The 7215-nt window shown below is 45.0% G+C and overlaps 1 pseudogene across 1 annotated transcript; it reads right to left on the reverse strand.

Moving 5' to 3' along the window:
• Positions 1–3422: 3422 nt before the first annotated feature.
• LOC310794963 (kelch-like protein 10 pseudogene) lies at positions 3423–5177 on the reverse strand (annotated as a pseudogene). Its single transcript has one exon. The product of its transcript is annotated as a kelch-like protein 10 pseudogene (transcript).
• Between the last annotated feature and the right edge of the window lie 2038 nt (positions 5178–7215).

The raw sequence follows: 7215 nt of genomic DNA on the forward strand, positions 1-7215 counted from the left end.
TATGCCACTTTTTCTGGAGTTGGCCATGTTTAGAAAGTAATTCCGGCTATCTATTTACCTAAAAAAAAGATCATTTCTCCGCATTTGGATTAATATTTCATCTCGCGGTGATTACCTGAAGCACAACATGTATTTTGTATTTTGGTGCTATTAAATCTGTGTTTTTAGTTATTTTGAACGGGTGTACCATTGGCCTCCATTCTAAGGTGATACTAACTTCATGACTGTAGCTCACTGCTCGAACAGTGACGGTAAAGGCATGGTGTACCTTGGTTATGTGGGAAGGGGGGGGGGGGGATATGGCAGATGAACTCCCGAAAAAGTGACGTATCCCTTTAAGACTCAACCTAATTTTAATAACCATACAGTAGTGAGTAGTCAGGAGGACGTGGGCTCAGAGCTGGAACATACAGTAGCTGTTAGCCATAGCTGTTAGCTATGAGCTACGTTTGCTAACTAAGTGTTCGCCAGGCTCAAAACACCACGATAATAACTTTCCATAAAGCCCACCAGCTTTGATATAAGTTGTTGATATTAGAACAATATTGTGGCTTTAAAATAACGTTTTTTGTTTTTTACAGAGTTGCGGGCAACTGTCACGGCGGTGACTTCCGCTCCTCCATTTCCGCTCTGAGAACAGACCGTCCAATCAATCTGTCCATCCAGAAAAAGTTCAGCCCCCTTGAACTTTCTGTCCGTCAAAATGTACCGTATGCAAATTTGCTGGGGAGTCGTACGCATCATCAGTGCTCCATGGACAGACGCACAGCTGTCTTTGAAAATGAATGGAAGTGAACAGAGAAATGAACGCAAAAGGACAGACACCACAGATCAGTGTGTCTACAGCAGGAATACTCAACTTGCTTTGCCCGGGGGCCATTTTTGTAAAATGATAGAAGGCCAGGGGCCAGGTAATAAACAAACATTAATATATTTTTTTCTGTAGCGGATTGTAGGTTTTTGGGGTCAAAATGGTTGGGGGGCCACCCTGCACCCTATCGCGGGCCGCATCTGGCCCCCCGGGCTGCAAGTTGAGTATCACTGGGCTACAGTCTTAATCGTCCGGTGTCACCTCGCACGGATTGTAACAAGCAGAGCGATGACACACTATCATCACGCTTAATGAAAGAAAACTGCTTAAAATTCAATCCATGGCGGATGCATACATCTATCTGCCTCTCATCTGTAAGAGTGGATAATGAGGAGGTGAGAGAGAGAGAGAGAGAGAGAGAGAGAGAGATGGGGGCCTGAATGGGACATAAAGGCTGAATTAGCCTTTGCTGTGTAATTATGACTGAACTTCGGTTGAACTTTGTGTGGCCTCGTCGTGTCTCCAGGCGGCGTAGGCCAGCGAAACGCTGACAGACGTCTATTCCAGGGGTTGGGTCGGACTGACATTGCACACCACTGGTGCCCAATTACTCGTAGGGCAGTGTTTTCACGATTGTAATCAAAATATGATATAGATTTAGTCTGATTAACTATGAAAACAATCATTTTCAGATGGATTTTCGCTCGACGATCAAATTTGATCTTCTCTACTAGTGTACAAAGTGGGATTTTAGCTACAATTTTGCCAGATCGTATTCTTCTAAACAAGGATTTCCAAGGCGTTCAGTTTAACATAAGTCATTTCAAATCTGCTCATCAAACGCCATCGACAAACGTAATGCGCTCGTGCTTGATTAAAAAAAAATTTTTTTTTAATGAATGTCCCAGACATGCAGAGTAAACCAATAACCTGCTTATCACCAGCTCCATCCTGTTGCTGGTGAAACAATCTGATCAGGTCAAGAAAGAATACCTCAGTGAGAGATGAGTGCAAGCCAAGAACCAGAGACGGCCAGGCTGGCATGTGTGGGCCCTGTTCCGTCACTAGATGGAGACCTTCTATATATTGTGGTTTGTAGGCACAGTCTCACAGCATGTCTCGAAAGCTCAGAGAAGCTCTTAGGACAGAAATGAGCTCTCCCTCATCAATTTATAATGGGACAAAGATAATCTTGGCACTGAAATGCTTGGCCTGTCTGCAAACAAGACTATGCTCCTGTATTAGTAATAGGCCTAATCGTATTTATGAATGAACTGGTGTGTAACTTAAGAGGGCTGGCCAGTGCTGGCGGTAACTCATTACAAAAGTAACACATTACATGTAATATATTACTTTGAGCAGTAACTCAGTAATATAACTTATTACTTATAGGATTTCAGTAATATTATACCAGTTACTTTGTCAAGTAACTCAAGTTGCAAATTGAGTTACATTTTATTAAATCAAAGCACATATTTAAAAAAAGCTACAATCATCCTAATCAAACTGTGTGTTTTTATGCAGGTAAATACTGCGGGACACACCGTGAATGAATAGGGGGCGACAGACGCCCAGACGTGTCCCACGCAGATGAATGGGCTGTATGTGTTCTGGACTTAAAGCAGGGGTGTCAACCTCATTTTAGGTCACGGGCCACATGTGACCCAATTTGCTCTCAAATGGGCCAGACAAAGACAATTAATAATATCCTAACCTATAAATGACAAAACCTCCACATCTTCCCCTTTCATTTAGTGTAAAGAATTACAGGTACATTTTAAGAACACTTTTTCAGCTACCATCAAACAAATGATCAAATCTACTGTCTGTAACTGTACAATACAATTGATGGCAACTGTGCAATTTTCTATAGGGTAATCCTATAATAAGAATGTGAAGTGTGTATGTGTGTGTGTGTGTGTGTGTGTGTGCGTGTGTGTGTGTGTGTGTGTGTGTGTGTGTGTGTGTGTGTGTGTGTGTGTGTGTGTAGTGTGTGAGAGTGAGTGAGTGAGTTCGGCCACATGCCATCTTACGTGCAATCAGGCTGAATCTTTCAGGAAGTGTAAAGAGCACCCCTGGGTGACCTAACGGAGGTGGGTTTTTTAACGAGGTAATTAGGGCAGATTTAATTGCCCTAATTACCTAATGATTGCCCTAATTATCTAATGATGATGTGATGTCACTCGAGCAATGGCGACATCATCTGGTGACATCACTCACTGATGACATCATCATTTAGTGCTCGAGTGACATCACTGGTGACATCACCAATGGGATTGGAACCTCAGCACTCACAGACTTCCCGGGAACGCGCTCGCAAAGTCCGCCAGTCTGCAAGTGGGGCGGAGTAGACTTTTCCATCACAAGTGTTGTATTCCTGTCTAATAGAGCAATTAGGAGACATATTTAAATGTAATCGAAACCACACACACACACGTACGTACGTACGTATGTACGTACAAACACCTCCACAACATCTCACTACAACAAGGACCACAATGGAAATAAGTCCTGTGAATTTTTGTACCTGATGTTCTTTTAATTGTGCAGCTACTTTGGTGTTGCAGCCATGTTGTCCTTTTAAATTGAATTGTCAAACATATAAACTAAACTAGATGGATCCTCCTGACATGCCAGCAGGCTCCCCGGGGGGCGGGGCGAGGCGCGGCGCGGCGTACTCGGCCATGTTGGACAGTCCATGTGCCACACAGCAGCTGAGCCTGCTGCGTGGCGTCCTCATACTGCAGGCCTTGTGCCACTCGTTGGTGCTCTCGTCGTAGCGCTCCACCTTATTGGAGATGTCTCCTTTGTAGAAGCCTCCGCACACGAACAGCTGGTCGTCCATCACCTCAATGCCAAACCTGCAGCGTGGATTCAGCATGTCGGGCACGGCGCTCCACGTGTTGGTTAGCGGCTCGTAGGCCTCGGCGCTGCGCAGGTGGTTGAGGCCGTCCCAGCCGCCCACTGCGTAGACGCGCTGTCTGTAGGCGATGACGCCCAAGAAGCAGCGCCTGCTGCTCATGGGGGCGATCTTCATCCACTGGTTGGTGTCTGGGTTGTAGCACTCAGCTGTGTTCAGGCTCCTCTTCCCATCGTCACCACCACAGATGTACACCTTGCCGTTGAGTACTGTGGCGCTGGCCTCGCTCCTCTGCTCATTCATGGGTGGGAGCAGAGTCCACTTGTCAGTCTGAGGATCATAGCGCTCGGCACTGTTGAGAGGGACGTTTACATTGTAGCCTCCCATGGCATAGATGCTGCCATTCAGTACTGCCACGCTGACATAGCCCCGGCGATTATGCATGGGTGCCACATCGTGCCAAGTACGGGTACGGAGGTCAAACTTCCGCACGCTGCTGAGACTGTCACTCGTGTCGTAGCCGCCAACACAGTAGACAACACCATTTAGGAAAGCGGCACCGTGGTAAGCCCGGGGAGACTCAAGTTCAACGTTTGGTACATTGACCCAGAGCTCGGCGTGGGGATCGTATACTTCAATGCTATTGGTTATAATAGGCCAGTAGTCGCTACGGCCTCCCATGACGAACAGGATGGCATGAGGCAGGCGTGGGCGAGTCAGAGGGTTGGAGGGTCTGTTGGAGGTGACATCATACATGGCCCTCTCTGCATCGAGGATGATCGCCTCACACTCGGCGTTGTCTTTAACCAGACTGTTGTTCTTCACCTGGTTGATGAAGTAGTCGGTGGTCATCAAGCCCAGGCGGATCTTAGGCAGCAGCACAGACATGTGACCTTCACGCTCCTCGGGTGAGTGGGCGATCCAGCGGAGGACGGCCTCGAATGCCGTGCTCTCCTGTCTCACGTTCAGATCGTCTCGGGCCAGGATGTCCGTCAGCTGCTCCAGAGAGAGTTCCAGGAACTCTTCAGAGGCTGCGGCGATCTGCTCAAAGTGCCCCAGGATGAAGAGAAAGGCCTTGCTCCTCAGGTCCGGGCAGTAGTAGAAGTCTGCAAACTTAAAGATACCGATGCAGTTCTCCAAGCAGAGCCGTGCCTCCAGGAACTCACAGCAGGAGCGGACGACCCCCATGATGCCGAGGTAGTCTGCTGCTATCAACAGCTCCTCCACGTTGTCCTCGGTCACCGGCACAGAGCTGGTGTAGGCGGACTCTATGAGGAGACGCATCATGTCTGCTGACACGGGGCCGGCCATGTCGTAGATGTTCTCCTGGGACGTCCAGCCATGGGTGAAGAGAGCGTTGAAGTATTGGCTGCAGTTGTAGAGGACGGCCTTGTTGGCGTTGAATTCCACATCATTCACTCTGATCACTGTGTCAGGCAGTGAGCCCTCCAGATGCAGCTCATTAAGAAGCACTGACAACATTGACCCTTCGTCTTGTTTGTTCATTTTGTTCAAAAACCACCAGCTTACCGGTCTTACTCAGCTGTGAAGGATTTATGACATCACTGATGATATCACAATGTCTATGACATCATCAATGATGTCATAAATAGAGCCCAACCAATATAGATTTTTGTGACGTATTCACCTTATGTAGCTACGCCCATTTGACCTCAAAACTTCCGGCTGAAAATAATAATAAAATAAAATAAAATAAAAAATGGCTGCGCTGCTCCAATATCATCTAACTCTGAATTAACTAATAATTTAGCCAATTGTAGGTAACATACAAAATAAAAGCAAACGGCAATGTCTAAGAATGCAACACCATATAACTGGCTCGTTAAGTCTGGCATTCCAGGGAATTACGTTAACGTCTGCGGGTCTTTATTGACGTTAGTGGCTCGCGCTGCCTCGGAGGAGAGGAAACTATCTGAAGCTTTCTTTGTTGGAGTCCAGGTATGTTTTACAAGAAAGTGCTCGTCATTGTCGACGATAACGTTATCTGACCTGGCTGGCTAACAGCGGATACTCGCTTGCTTGCTGTGTACCGAGCTCAAAGTAGTAGGCTACGTTCTTTATTTTACCCACTTCACTGTCCGCTCCAAAAACAACTATTTTATTTTGCGCCGTGACCGCCGGAAGTTTTAAAAGGACCTGGAAGAATTTGGCCCACTGTAAGGTCTAAACATAAGGTGAATACAGAAGTGATAGGATAGCGTCTGTGATTTATTTGAGTGTGTCCCGGAGGCTTTGGAGACCACTGTGTTCCAGACCAGGGAGGGGGGGGGGGGGGGGCTAAACTCCCACGCAGTGGTGTATAAAGTACTCGAAATCCATACTTGAGTAAAAGTATAGATACTTTACCAGAAAATGACTTGGGTAAAAGTCAAAGTCCCCCATTAAAATATTACTTGAGTAAAAGTCTTAAAGTAGCTAATATTTTCTGTAGCCTACTTAAGTATCAAAAGTATTTTTTAAATATTAAATGTACTTAAAAGTATTGAAAGTAAAAGTACAAGTAAATCATGTTTATAAGAAAGCAAGCAGTCTGGATTTTCAGAGTTTTTAGCTTTATTGTGAGTTTGCTTACATATTGACCTTATAGTCTGCCATTTGAACTGACTGCAGCTTTTGGCACAAGTGCTGCTTTAGGCTATCATGGCGATGAGATATCTTCATGTCAATGGGAATATATATAATCATCATCATCATCATCGTCATCATCATCATCATCATAATCACCACAGATCATCATCATGGACATCTCCTCCATATAGCTATATGCCTGGATATTGTCACGGCCAGATAAACAGTTAATCAATGTAATCACTGAAAGTACCATTAAGTGAAGTGAAATTGAAACTGAAACACGACAGTATTATTGGGCTGTGTCAAAACAGCGACTGTTACACCAGATAGCAACAGAAATACCATGATTTATTTTCAGAATAAAATGCTTCTCACCTTTGGAGAAACAAATAAAGCATTTGGGATTTTATTTTGAAATCCTTAAGCGGAAAACCTATACTTTTACGTTCTGGCTGCGTGGACACTTGACCAATTTGAAGCTTACCCCAAGAGACGCTTGGTTTCTTGTTTTCTGGTGGCATATTCCGTCATTTTGGGTCAATTGGACACAATGTAAAGACAATTAAAGTAATTACCCGTCGGATTTCAGCCTGTGGGAACTTTTAACATGGATGAAAAGACTTGGGAAGCGCTGACGGTAAGCAAACGCAACTTGCGACACAGAAGCACTGATTCGCTAGCCAGGCTACTGATTCGCCACAACACCAGCTGTTTGTTTATTTTATAGTAACGAGTAACGAAGATGCTTTTGGGAAATGTATCGGAGTAAAAGTATAGATTTTATTACGAAAATGTAGTGGAGTAAAAGTAAAAGTTGAAAGAATAATAAATACTCAAGTAAAGTACAGATACTCAAAAAAGATACTTAAGTACAGTAACGAAGTATTTGTACTTCGTTACTTTACACGGGGTCCACTAGTGTGAAGATAGTTGACCATTTAGTGATGAATAC

This window comes from Poromitra crassiceps, assembly GCF_964638095.1.
Source record: "Poromitra crassiceps genome assembly, chromosome: 20".
Classification (NCBI taxonomy): Eukaryota; Metazoa; Chordata; class Actinopteri; order Beryciformes; family Melamphaidae; genus Poromitra; species Poromitra crassiceps.